This window comes from Catharus ustulatus, chromosome 1, assembly GCF_009819885.2.
Source record: "Catharus ustulatus isolate bCatUst1 chromosome 1, bCatUst1.pri.v2, whole genome shotgun sequence".
In the NCBI taxonomy this organism is placed as follows: Eukaryota; Metazoa; Chordata; class Aves; order Passeriformes; family Turdidae; genus Catharus; species Catharus ustulatus.
The window spans coordinates 135,245,459-135,260,172 of record NC_046221.1 but is presented as its reverse complement, the minus strand read 5'-3'; the positions used below and the strand labels follow the sequence as shown (position 1 = coordinate 135,260,172).

At 38.2% G+C, this 14,714-nt stretch overlaps 1 long non-coding RNA gene across 1 annotated transcript; it reads left to right on the top strand.

Moving 5' to 3' along the window:
* The first annotated feature begins 3,301 nt into the window (after positions 1 to 3,301).
* On the top strand, positions 3,302 to 6,694 carry LOC117008514. The gene is made up of 2 exons (XR_004420317.2): positions 3,302 to 3,963; positions 5,096 to 6,694. It is a non-coding gene; the product is annotated as an uncharacterized LOC117008514 (long non-coding RNA).
* Positions 6,695 to 14,714: the final 8,020 nt, after the last annotated feature.

Sequence of the window (14,714 nt, the reverse complement as noted above, 5' to 3'; positions counted from 1 at the left end):
GTTCTCTTTCTCGAGATGTATAATGAATCATCTAGAAAATTCAGTTCATTAATTCAGTTACTAGAAAGAGTACCTGAATAGTAGAGGTTATTTCAGAATGTCAAAAGTATTTTTTTTCATGTAGAACCTATCTCTCATTTTTTAAGGTCATAACTACTAACCGTAATGAATTTATAACAGCTTTGTCCCATAAAGGACTTCTAGGAAAGAGAGAGATGTTGGAACCTCATCACTACTGTGGAGACTAATTTCACCAGTGCTATTTACCTTCAAAATATAAATTTGAATTTTCCTCTTAAAAACATGTTTGAAATCCTGGTCATAATTACTATTATTTGGAGCACAAGAGACTGAGCATTCCTCTGCTACTTATTTTATTGCCTTTGTTCCATGTGGCAGTTTTCCCGTTGTCTAGTTACTCCCTGATGCAATATTGGATCTGACATTTTTTATATCTGCTGCTGCTGCCCAGAGTTCTGGCAGGTATCTTTGCTTCCTCAGCAGCAGCTCAGAAAGAAGGAACTGCTGCTTTCTAGATAGTTCTGTAGAGTTCCCTCATATTCCCACAATGGAGCTAATTGGTTACCTCTGTGATATGAAAAAGTTCTTTTGATCCCATTTTTAATATTGCCAGATGTGCTTGTCAAAGTTGTCACAGTTGGTAGGTTTTTGGGATAGAGTTTTAACTTTATTCTAAGTTAGTTTGGGGGTTTTATGTGTTAATTTGGGGTGGGAAGAAGCCTCACTATCTAGAGGGGGCCAACGACTAACATCACTGTTGGGAGGTGAAAAATTAATAATGATTTATTTGGACTCCTAGGTCTGTTACATGACTGTATAAATTTTAATATCTTCCTTTAATCATTACTTTCTGTGGAAAGCGAAAAGCAGCTAAATTGAGACAATCTTTACATTTCCATTTTGTGGTCTTTGTGTTGATGGTTTCTCCCCCAGCCTTTTTTACTGGATAGAATGAACTTTGTCTCTGTGTGCAATGCACAGCACAATAAATATCATGTATGTTTTAAGTATATTGAGCATGACATTTTTGCCAACTTATGGTATCTAGCTTTGTAATAGACTTAACTTTGAGTACATAGCCACAAAATCCTGCAAAGGCGGGAACTTAAAGTCAGTTTGGCAAACTCAGTCTTGTCCCTTTTTCCCTTTTATAAAACTACTGTTTGGTTTTATTTTTTTTTAACCCTTCTAACTTGGAATTGAACAACATATCCCTTTTCTAGAATGGCCATAGCGTGGCTTTTGAGGGAGTATGTGGAGGTGTATGTGAGAGGGTAAGATACATTATTTGCCCAACTGGGAATTCTCTTGCCCTAAATCCTACCCCAGGCACCCTCCAGTGTCCCATTTCACTGTGTATGGTGAGGTTTTGCTCAGGAAGTCATTTCCCCATGGAAGCTAATGAGCAGTACTGTTTGGGAACTTTTCCAACTCCTCTGAAAATGGCTTGTGAGTAGTCACTTTATTCCACTCCTGCCTTGAAAGATGAAGCTTGAGGACTGTGGTGGTGTTTGTTTTTGTTTTTTTTTTTTTTTCCTTCTTGGAACATATCAGAAATTCCTTTTAAAGAAATAACGTTGAAGTAAAGCTGCTTAAAGCAATCTATTTGAAGGCTTTCTAAGACAAATGCTTAAAAAATTTTAGTCACATGCTAAGCATATGAGGCCTTGCTATGTGGTTAATTAACTGGAGCCAGAAATTTGGTCAGTCATATGACGTGTGTGCTACTTAAATTGTTTCGCAGTGCTATTTTATGTTATGCATTTATCTTAAATAAGTTGAACTATCATGAGATGAGTAAAAGCATTACACTATTTCCAAAGGTGTGTTGATCTCCCAGAATGGGATGATAGCATGCTTCAGGATGCTTCAAAAAACCTCTAAGATAGATAATTCATGTTTTATAAAAGTACTTCCACCTCTCTAGTCCTTTTAACTGTGCTTCAGTGGACTTAAATCATGTTCCTGTTTTCCTCATTAGTAAGCTGTATGCGATTGCAAATGTGACTCAAGGTGTATTTGCTAAACCATGCTGAGCTTCTAAAATAATTTTTCTAATCTGTAGTAAATAATGTAATGTTTTATTTGCATTTTATATTTTGTTTGAGTGAAGCACTGTAATAGCTTGACACAGCAGGTAGAGACAGAGCTGTCTGTGCTGGAGTTCATGGTCTAGATGAGTGACAGAATTTCCAGGGGATTTATTTGCCTTGGTTGTCAGAAGTGATTTGTGCAGCTCATATAAATTGTGGTAGAACTCTGAAAGAAATCACAAAGTAAGGTGAACTTGTCATGTTCTTCAAGTTGACTTAATATCCTAAAGAATTTCAGTATTTGGAGATGTTGAACATGGAAAAAAAATTACAGTAATTTCACGAATACAAGCCGCACCAATTTGACCAAAATTTTGGTGGAAACCCGGAAGTGCGGCCAATATTCGGGGGCGGCTAATACATTAACAAAATTCTAAAAGCTGCCAACACGGAAGTGAGAGCCCGCGGCAACCCCAAGCCAAGCTGGAGCCCGGCCGGCCCCGGCTGAGGTGGGAAAGCCTGGCAGAGGCGGGGCCAGCAGTGTGGGGGGCGGGCGGCAGAGCCTGAGCCAGCAGGGGCGGGGCAGGGGGGGCGGCAGAGCCCGGGCCAGCAGGGCGGGGGAGCCCGGGAGAACTGGGGCTAGCAGTGCAGGGGAGCATGGCAGAAGCAGGAAGGCCGGCGGGTGGGGCTGCCTGGCAGCGGGGGAAGCCCAGCAGAATCGGGGCCAGCAGCGTGGGGGAGCCCGGCGGTGCGGGGGCCTGCAGTGCCGGCCAGGGCGAGGAAACGCGGCGGTGGTGCAGACGGGAGGGGGCGGCCGGCGAGCCTGGCGGCGGGGCTAGCGAGCGCGGCGCGGCCGGCGAGCCCGCCGGCGGGGCTAGCGAACGTGGCAGCGGGGCGGTGCTGACGGGAGAGGGGGGCCAGCGAGCCCGGCGGCGGCGGCAGCACCACCCGGCCAGCCCCGCCGAGCCGTGGCGCTGAGCTGGGCTACCCGGCCCCGTCGGCAACCATGAGCGGGCCGAGCCTTCCTGGCCCCGCCCCGAGCCAGTAAAGCCCGCTATGCCGCGATCCTGTTACTAATTGGCCAGTTTGTGAAAGCTGCGTACGGATTCTCGCTACGAACGAAAGTGCGGCTAATATTCGGGGTGCGGCTTATCTATTGACAAAGACAGCAACATTGTCGAGGCACCTGGGGTGCGGCTTATAATCCGTGCGGCTTGTATTCGTGAAACTACTGTACATGTCTGTAACTAAAATGATTTGTATTTATCTTTAGAGCAGTTTAATCACTGAACAGTATTGAATATCCAAGAAATGGATAGTGAAGGTTGTTACTAATGACATGTAGGGGTGGCAGAAGTTATTTTCAGTTACTTAGATGCAGTGAAGTATTGAAGCCATATGCTGATGTACTAAAAGTCTTGCCACCACAGTATGGGAGCTGAAAAGCAAACTTGAGTTTTTCCATCCAAAGACTATCCAAGACAATGCTGGGCTGCAGTGTGGGTATAGAAGGTAGACTTTAACGTGTGGCACCACTTCCTTCCATCCTAGATTTTTAGGTACTAGATAACCACCAACAGTTCACCTTTAAAATAAAAATGAGGACTCTGTCCCGTACTTTATAGTATACCTATAGACTTGGCTTTCAACTCTATAAACTTCAGATGGTGTATGTGTATTGCCATTTCCTTTTCCATTGAGACTGAACCGTTACTGTGGATGGGTTAGGGTGGATTTTGTGGTGGTTGTCATTTGGTTGGTTGGGCCTGGGATTTTTTTATTTGCCTTTAATTTACAATACCATTTATTTTCTAACAGTTCTTCTGTTGGAAGTGCGCTGCCACGGAGGCGCTGCTGTGCATATATCACCATTGGAATGATATGCATCTTCATTGGTGTTGGATTAACTGTGAGTGATGTCCCACGATAAACTTGCAACTATGTGCAGGGGTGTGTGTATTCAAAGGAGTTGCCTTAGTTGACCAGCTCTTCTTTTCCCAGCATTTGAGGAAAACTTCCTAAATTGGTGTGGTTTTTGTCATCTCTATTAAAACTGTGGGCTTAATCATCTGAATAAATTCATTTTTCTTAAATGAAATGAAAAATAATTTTTTAGAGGTATTCTGGTGCTTCAATATCTTTTTTCTGGTGTGAAAATTGACTCTTCATCTCTAAAAAACTTCGGTTTTATGAAAAATGGTTCACTTCACTGTGGAAATACTGGAACATCTTGCTCTTGCTAGAGCTCTCAAAACTTCCAGGTTTCCAGAAATACATGTTGCTGGATAACCAGAAATATAAGTTCCACTGCAACAGAGGTGAATGGGATTCCAAGCACTAAAATATGTACATGTCTTTGTAATTTGAACAAGCTGTGAAGAGTAAAACCAGTTCATAAGCAATTTGCAACTCTGTTGTTACTCTGTTACTGGGAAAGCTATCCAGCTTACCAGTACCTCCTATGGGGTACCAAAGCCAACTTTCTCCCTGGGAATTCCAGAAAAGTTTGCATGAGGAAATACCCCCAGTGAATTCATATGTGTAATTCTCATTATGCCTCTAACTTGCATTTTAACTTGAATCATTGTTTGTGTGTGATCTTAAATGATTTATGAAGTATTTCCTGGGTTCCTTAATAGAAACAAAACCAGAAATAAAAACAGTGAGACAAATTTATTTCCTTTTTAAAATGACCTTACTGAGTTGGAAAATTATGTGAAAACATTTTTGCATGAGATTTGTCCAGAGGCTTGTGTAGTCTCCATCCCTGGAGTTCTTTTGGACCTAGCTAGGTTAAAACCATGAACAACTTGGTCTAACCTTGGGGTTGATCCTACCTTGTTGAGAAGTTGACACTAGGAGTCTCCTGATTTCCCTTTCAAGCTCAATTATGCTATGGTTATGTAAAATTAAGCTAATAAAATACCCAGTTTGCCCTTACCAGAGTTGAAAAGGTGCTGAAATGCTTCTCCTTAATATAACTTGTCCCTGAAGAACAGATAGTGCTGTATGTTTGACACTGGGTTTTTTTCTCTTTTTAGGTTGGTACACAAGATTTTGCCAGGCGATTTCACGCAACATATGTTTCTTGGGCTGTTGCTTATCTCTTGGGTTTAATCTGCCTCATTCGAGCCTGCTACTGGGGAGCCATTAAAGTCAGCTATCCAGAGCACAGTTTTGCGTAGAGAAATTGTTAGGTTATAGATGAACATCTATATAGTAGTTCTGGATATTACATCCTGGACGCTTTTAAAACCTTTCCGGTAAGGATTCCATTCTGTTCAAAGTAGTTTAAAGACTGGGGGTCTCTAAGAACAAATGTTCATTGCACTACATAATATGCAAATAGTTTGTTTTGCTGCTAGATTCCCTAGCTCTGAATACTAAAGCTGTGTTTACATGTTCATAACTCTGTCTTTATAGATGTTGAATTTTATTTCGACAGTATTAAGTTTTACATTTCCTTTGTTATGTTAAAATCCGTCTGCCATTTTTCTAGTTGATCAGTAAGAATTCAAAAGCAAGAGTGTTTATAAGTGTTTCTACAGTAGCTTCACATTTGTACTTAACATTTTAACTAAAATTATATTCAAGTGGCTTGCTTTAAAACCTAAGCAATAAGCATTTTGCTTGAACTGCTTTACTGCATCTTTTGCCTAAGATCATAGTGACCTTATTCAGGAAATGAAAGCTGTGAGTGTTTAAAAGACTGACACTGTTGCTAGAGAGACATTTGTAAACACTGTATGCTTGGAGATTTTTCAGGTAGAGAGATGCTATTTTGGTAGTCCAACTAAATTTCCATTTATCCAGGATTGGATTTCAGTTAGGATAAATGCTTTCTCCTCAAGGATCCTGACACTGAGGTTTTGGTTTGTTTTGGTTGGGTTTGTTTTTGGTTTGGTTTTTTAACTGGCAAATCCTAAAAGCCATGCTCGGATTGAGGAACTTAACTCTGGTTATTCGTACAAGTTCCTTTACAGGGTCTAAGGGAAGCATTTCATATGACTTGGTTTGTAATACTTCAGTGTCATGTAGATGACAATAAGATGGTGATGGGTTGCCTCTTACTTTCCTTTGATCACATCAGATTTTCCCTGCTTGGGAGAGTTATGACACTGGTCACTGCAAAGGGAGACACTGTAAATTCTCATTAACTGCTGTAATAAGAAAATGAGTAAACTATTACTTGGACCATTCCATCAAAGTACATCTAGTCAATTTAGCACTGACTTGCCAAGAGAATACGGAAACAGAAAGTTTTTTCTAATGATGTATTCACAAAGGATTGAGGGACCAGTTCTTGCACTGCCCATCTTTATAATTTTAAACAAGTTTTTGCTAAATTCAGAAGGAATGTCCTGAGTGATTTAGACAACTGTAGTAATTTAGATAATGGGGTCAGATGGGTAAATTAATATGGATGTTTCAGGGATACATGTAATTTAAATTATCTATGTTCCTGCTAAGTCAAAATGATATTCGGATAAGGATTTTGGAGCACAATAAATGTAAATGATCAAACTGTAAATGATCTGTCTTTGTATGACGCTAAATGTATAAAAGCAGTAGCTCAGGATTACAATGTACCTTTTACAAATAAACTAATAAAGAAATAAAGATTATTATTCAAACTTAAATGTATTTTGTTATTTATATGTATATAAAAATGCATAAGTGGATGAATTTCCTAGTATGATACAGGTACCACAAAGGTATTGCACGCCAAAGGTGAGCTCTGCATTTTTGCCAAATGGCTGCCTCAAGAATATAAGAGAGCAGCAATAAATTGCAATTCATGATCTTTTAGGAAAAATGAGGATGTAAGGGATGAAACCACTGTTGGGATTCTATTTTCTGGAGTCAATGGCTTATTGATGGACTGATATATTCCCTTCTTTTCCTAGTGCTTTTTACATCCCTTCACTGTTGAGATTTGCTGTACTCACTTGCATTTAAACCAATGAATACTCTTTCCTGGTGTTTTGTGTTTCAAAATACTGCCTACACTCCACATTGTGAAATAAAATAGGCTGGAGCTGTACAGAAAATCATCCACTGCTTTTGTAACTTCAATGAGGGTGGCAGTGGGCTGGGTGTAATGTTAATGAATCAAAGGAATTTGTACTTTTCTCTAGTGTTAAACTATACTTTATTTCCTGTCTTGTTTTTCTTCTCAACCTTATTCAGCAGAAGGGATGATACATGGACAAAGTAACTCACTTTTGTCTGGATCAGGGTACTAGCACAATGTTTGCTACTGCTTCCTTTTGCAAAGTAAAACACAGTAGTTATTTGTATAAAATGTCATTACATATCACAGTATGTACCCAACAGTGGTTATGTTCATCAGCTAAGAAATTTAATGGTAGAATCTGATGGGACTTTGAGGGACTCAAATAGATGTGGCCATTTGTGGAGTGGACTTGTTTGTAGACAGTTGTAATATTCTGTGCTGAACAGAACATACATCAATCCAATATAGTTCTCTGAACTTAAAATTTTAAAAAATGAAGTCCTGTCCTGTGTATACAGACCACTAGAACAACTTTCAGGTTTTATAATCACTCATTGTTTTTGTTGAGTCTTTTCCTCAAGGTATTTCTGTTTTAGGTATAGGAAGGAGTTATTCAAATTTGTGATATAGGACTTCTGGTTTGAGATTTTAGTTCTTCCCTTCCCTGCTCTCCTTCCACTCCTTTCCACCAGTGCTTTTATGCAAGCTGTGTGACTTTGACTAGGAAACACTTCAGACCATAAACTGTGTTTAATTTTTTAATTATGGACCTACTGATGAATAAAATATTACTGATTTTATTTGTACCCACCATATGTGTAGATATGTTGTCTTATGAGGCCAAGAGGGTAGTGTTTTTGAAAATTAGGTTATCAGGAGATCTTTGTCACAAGTAGCATGTTGAAAAATGCTAAGTCTTTCAAACTGGCCTCATAAGAAGTGCTTGGAGAAGCTGCTGGAGCAACTGTAGAGTCATTAGTAGTTATTGCTAAGAAATAGATGTTGTCTTTCAGTGTATGCCTTTATAAATAGAGGGAATGCCAGGGCAGCAGTTTCACATGAAGTGCTGGAAAATCTTTGTAGCTAACCTTAAGGACTTGAAAAATAAATAGGTGAATACCAGCAAGATGATTTGTCATGTTAGATCTATCTCACTGCCTTTTCCAACAGCAAGGTTCCACACTGAATGAAGTACACACTCTAAAAAGATCTTGGAAATATTCTTCTAAGCAAGCTTGAGAAACGCATCAATAAAATTATTCAAATACAGGGATTATCAAAGTGGGAAGATGTGGCAAGCCCTGCATACCAACTTTTTGGAAATACTTAATACTTTTGTCAGATTAGTATGCTGTTTATCTATTATAATTCCAGTTGTTAGAAAGTGAGAGTAAGTTGAGTGATTGCATTATATTAATTCATTCTGTTTTCCTACTTAATTTCCTGTGGGATTTGGATTAACAGTGCCAGGGACTTAACTTTCCTTTCAAAAAATCTGTTCTGAAATAATAGATCAATTTGGGAGAAATTAGTATCACTAAATTACTTGAAATAGAAAATTCTAACCATAGTATTTAGAGTAACATGTAGTACTTGAAAGCTGGACTCTCAAATCCCCCTTCATACAAAAAATTAGTCTCTCTACAGGGGAGTTACAAACTGTATTTGTCTCAGTGACCAGATTAAGTTCTCCCCATTTGTCAGCCTTCCAACTGTGCCTATCCCAGGACTCAGCAGCAGGGTTGTACTGGAGGAATATGAGCAACTGCACTGTACACACATTGCTGCAGGGCAGTAACCTCCTTGCAAAAAACTTTGCAAGTGCCTCCTTAATTCAAATTTCTTTCTGTGATTTTGTTGGTACTGTCAACCTGCAGCAGACTGTGTGAAGGTGAAGGAGCAAAAGGCTGGATGGAGGTCATGAAGGAGAGGGGAGAGAACTTAATCTGATTTCTGTTATTGGCAAGATTTTTGTTGTGGATATTTGAGCCAACAAGAAAAGAATATCTAGGCTCAATTTCCTACAGCTTTAACCACAAAGAGGTTTTTATTTTAGAACAATAAAGCTACTTGTTAGTTTGATTAGCTAGCAACTCCATTATGTTACACTTCAGTGGAATCTGGGGGAGTCTACCAGGAGGTATCCCTGTATCACCTCCTCTGCCTTAATATTAATTTGAAGGTGTTCATGTTGGCTGGTTTTGGGGGTAAAAAAAAAAAGGACTGACTGTAACAGATTTTGGATCTGGACCTGTATAGTGGATTTTACGGTTCTTCATTTGAAAGAAGTGAGTTCAGCTAAATCTTGTGAATAAAAGTAACAGGTATGATCATGGATTGAAAATTAATCCAGATGACAAATTGTATGTCATTGCAATGACTTAGTAAAATTATTATCGACACTTATAAACAGTGGCTGAAAGATAAAGCGGGATGAGATGCATAGGGTCATAAAGACAGTTGCATATTAGGATTTTGTCCAGTAACAGCATATCATGTAATGGAGAAACAACCATTTATTTCAAAGTAAATTTAATAGGAGCTCTTTGGTATGAATTTATATAAATTTGTAATGATATGGTTATAGCTTCAGCTTACTTAGATCTATGTGCATTTCTTAATGTCTAAAACCACCCCAAAAAATTGGAGAAGGGAATAAGAGACTGAGGTTAGAAAACACATCTGAAGGCATGCTACTTTTTTTTTTTTTTTTTGCAATATTTCCTAGGAAAAATAATTTGGCTGATGGAATTTCAGGACTGATTAAATTGTGTGAGAAAGAATTTGCTGGCAGGCCAAATGCCATACAGCATATTACCCTCACATAAGGATCAGAGTCAATTTTTAGCGTTTCCAAAGCAATCTTTAAATTTTGTATTTTAAAAAAAGTCTAAATATCTTTTCTATTTTTAAAAATGTCTATTTTTAATAGACAATCTAAATTGTCTGTTAATTAAGTCTTTTATCCATGCATATCTTTCTTGCCACACTTTCAATTTCTTAAAAATATTCGCAAAGTTGTCTAAATAGGAAATTGGTAGAGAATTTTAATTTTATATTATTTATCTATGTAGAGTTATTGGAGTATACTGGGTCGTCTTTAATTTTGTAAATGTGTTTATGATATTTTTCTTTGCATATTTTAAAATTTTATATCTGTAACTGACGCCATCTGCCAGTTTCTGAAGTTAAACTTACAAAATAAACCAAATTCTTGCCTGTTTAAGGAATGCTTTAACAACACACTGAACATAATTTCTAATTTCTATATCATAGAAATAAAACAGTACCTTGAAGACATGAATCTTTAATGCAGAATTTCTATTCAACAATAATTTGAAAGGTATAAGACACTGCAAGCTTTGAACCCCAACGAACCCCAAACAGCCACCAGATGAACCAGCAGACAGCATGCAGGGTTTCACAAGAGTTTTCTGGCTGTATTTCATTGAAAATGCTGTCACGCAAGGAGTTTCCCTAGAGAGATCTGAATCTGAAAAACAGGCACTTTGGGTTTTTTTCCTCCATCAAAAATTACTCAGCTCATTGTATTCAGTGTGGAAAAAGGGCCAAAAATGTCTAAAGTGCTATAGTTTGTGTTATAATTTTGTTATAATTTGTGTTCCTTTCTTATTTCGGAGTAAGCAAACAATACATTTCTTTTAACACAAATGCGTGCTATTGTTATTTTGATGGACAGGTCAATGGACTAGAAAATGTGTTTTAAAAAAAAACTTGTTTTAAAAAAAAAATGTTTCCATTCTCTGAGCTCTAATTGTCTCTTATTTTGCTTTGATGCTTATAATGTCAAATATTAATATTTTGGATCAAAATTTTCCATCCCAAAAGTGGCATGTATATTTTCTGTGCCATTTCAGTTCAAATAGTACTGTTTTGCCAGGAAGGAGAACAGGGAAAAATTGTTTATGCTTAAATTAAAGCACATAGCTCTATACAATTCCACCTAACCCTGCACCCTGCTTTGAAACAGTTTGGTAGGATCAGCTGGTGTTTTTAACTCTCCTGCAATGTGATCTGAAATAAGGCTGAGTTACAAGACTCAGAAAAAATTTCACCTGTGTGCTCTCGGTAGACATTTGTTAGAACTAGTCAGCTGAAAACTTCAGAGTGTCTGTTTTGTACTGGGGATCTGTTTCCTCTGAAGTGGTCATGCTGGTGCTTTCATTCTGGAGATACAGGAAATAGAATGGCTTTCCTGTAATTCCTCCTTCTATCATATCTGAAAGAAGAAAGGACCACTTCTCCCAGAACTGCAGCCTAGTTTGTTGGCAACTGGGCAACATGAAAGAGGAAAATGAAGTAGCAGGAGTGTTAGGATGAAGAAGGAGCATAGAGGGGAACACTGAGTGACACAAAACTGAAGCAGGAAACAGAGTCCTTGAGAATCAAACCAAGGAATTGAAACAGAGGAAATCACGCTATGAAAAATGAGGAAGAAACAGCTAATCATTTATTAATGACACTGAATTCTGCTTAAACCAGCCTTTATGCAGACTACTACATTTGTTTGTGTGTGTGTGTGTGTGTGTGTGGTATGTTAGGCCTTTTGGCACAGTAACTAGTCCATGAAGGATTGTGGCATGCCTTTTAGTACCCCATTGTCCGTGGATCATTATCCACCTGACTTTACAGCAATAGGATGAGGATGGAGAGAACCTGGGCTATGAGCTGGTCTTCTGGTCTTCCTCTTTGACACTGATGCTGTCTGTTCAGTCTACCTCATAGGTCATGGAAGCTGAAAGACCTGCAACAGCAAAACTTCCCTCTTTGTGATTACGATGTGATTCCTCTTTGTGATTAAGAGCACACTTCCCCACAAGTTCTGTCCATCAACACTGTCCTGTGTGACTGAGGGGACCCTGGCAGAAATGTCCTGAGCTTGACAGCACACAGAGACAGTCTCTGTGTTTCAGGGAAAAAGGGAGCCTATATCAACTGTAGAGTTAAATCACTCTGTGGGGGATGAAACAAGAATTACAAGTATATCTTACTTTTTGTAGGTTTTTAAATGATAAAGGAGTAAATGTCACAAAACTGCTGCATTTAATGCTATATTTAGATTGTCTAAACTGGACACTAGGGAGCTAATGGAGCTAAGAGAAAAGGTTAAAAATGCATGCACAGTATAAAAAAAGCAACTCCAAAAAACAAGTCAGAGCCTACTACAAAACGACTTAGATTTTCCTCCAAGATCTGGCTCTCATACAGGGGCACGCACACACAAGAGTTTCTCATAATTGTTGTGCATTAATCTCTTTCTAAGCTGGTTTGCAGTCAGCTCTCTTTACAATCCCCAAAAGGCTGATAGGACACTTGTCATTGTAAGCTACTGTCCTATACAGCATAACAGGACAACCAAATTGATCCCAAATTCACAGATTTTATTCTGATTAGAAAAACACTAAAGTACACTCATTTGCATGTTGCTGAACATGACAGAGGTTGTAGGTTTCCTGAAAAATCATTTGAATACGCATGTCTAGTCTACATCCAGTTTTGTTTAAAATGTCCTGTCACCAGTATCAGAGGGAATGGACTGCATGGACTGGGAGGCTTGCAGCAAAGAACACATTTCTGTCTGTTAACAGTGAAGAGAAGACACAACCTTAAAAATGTGTTTTTCTTTCCAAATTTGGAAAACATAATGTAGCAGCTATTATTGATAGTAAGACCCCTGATGTACAAACATACTGTAATTTATTTTACAAAGGCAGAAATGGCATGGTCATAACATACCATATTGAATCTGTAGCAGAAAGCTTAACAAGAATGCTTTTTTCCTGTTTAACAAAGTAATAATTAGTGAGAATAAACCTTTTTTCTTCATCTTTGCTTTAAAGTAGAAAGCAGAGAACAAAATCTCTTAAATATAGTGAGTTTAATCTGTCATTAATACAGAACAAAACCACTCTGCAGCTCTTCTGTTTCAATTCAGTTTTAAAAAACGAGTGTAATTGGATTGTAAAAAAAATTTTTGGTGTTTGTTTTTAGAAATGCAAAGTGAAAGCTTGAAAACTATTGATTTTTCTTATGCTTTAGCATTAAAAAGACAGAGCAGGTCAAGAGTGTGGAGAGCTCACTCTGTTGCATGGCTGCATGTGGGGACAGCAATTTTTGCCGCACACAGGCACTGCTGGAGTGGGACCTGCCCTTCTCTACTGCAGAGAAGCAGCCTGGCTGTCACAGCAGCCAGTCCTTGCTACAGTGACAGGAGCAGACCAGTATTACCATCACACAGAGCAGAATCTTGTTATGCCCACAGCAGTTCATGTAATGCTGTACTTTAATACATCAAGTGTTGATAATACTGATCTGATTTCTGAGAGTAGGCTGAGAAAGATGATAATGATAAATTTTATAATTCCAATGTTTGTATTTGTGAAATTTCATTTACTTCCCTACTAGGATTAACTGCTTTTGGTCTCACACTTGTAAGCACACAGGCTGGCTGAGTGGGAAAACTTGAATGGAATTTTCAAGTAACAGCAGATCCTAATCTTGGCTTGAAGGAAAGCCTTGGTGTGAGTTGATTTAATGAGATATTTATGTGAGCTGACTGACCCCTAAGTTTTTCCTATTCCATTATTATTTATGGAATCTCTGTCATTCTTTAGGTCTACAATATTTTCTAAATTGATGAGGGATATATGTTTCACTGAATATAACCATTTCTTTTTCTGACACTCTGACTAGAGTGATAGAACATTCTCTGTTTAGTACAGCTAAATAAAGTATTTTCAACAATGCTAACTTTGCTTGGATTCAGGACACCAAGTTTCTCCAGCAAAACATGGTATTGCTGATAGAGAGACTGATACCACTGTGGAGTCCCTGAAGTCACCTTCCAGAGGTAAGACTGAACAAATTCCTGACTCAGGGTAGCACATGCCTTATGTCCAGTGGGATACTGACAGCCCTGTTTAACTTTCCTGGGTGGGGAAGGTGATGACAGGGGGAGAGAGTCACAGCAGCTCACATGATGATTTCTCATTGAAACTGATATCCTAGTGATAGACTTCTCTCAGGAATGGCTGAGAAGACGTCATCAAAATCTTGACTTCCTAAATGCTCTTGTGCTTAATTAAAACGTTTGGATTAAAACTAAATCAATCTCAAAATGGGTTAAATTTGTTGATTAAACTGCAAATAAAACGTTATTAAAAGATTAATCTGGAAAAGTACAGTTTTTTCATAAATACTGGGTTTGATTGGCAGTGGCAGTTAGAAGCATGAGAAGTGAAATACTTGTTTAAAAATAGTTTTTTATATTTACAAACTTGGAAGGAAAATGTCTTTTTGTTTACACAGTTTATATAAGCAGACAATTTTTTCCACATTTCTTTCACTACACTCATATGATAAACACTGAATCCAGATTAAAGCTCCGTAAAAATATACTTTTTAAAAACTACTGGTATAAACTGTGGTAGAATAATAAAAAATAAATATATATGATGTACTAGTATAAATTTCCTCCAGGCCAACACGTATGATAAATATAATACTTCTAAAGCCCTAGGATGTAAGACTTATTAATTAAAACAAAAGAACACCTGCAACTGCTTATGGGGCCAAACGTCTCAGCAAGCTTATGCTCACAGACTAATCAACAAACAGTATTT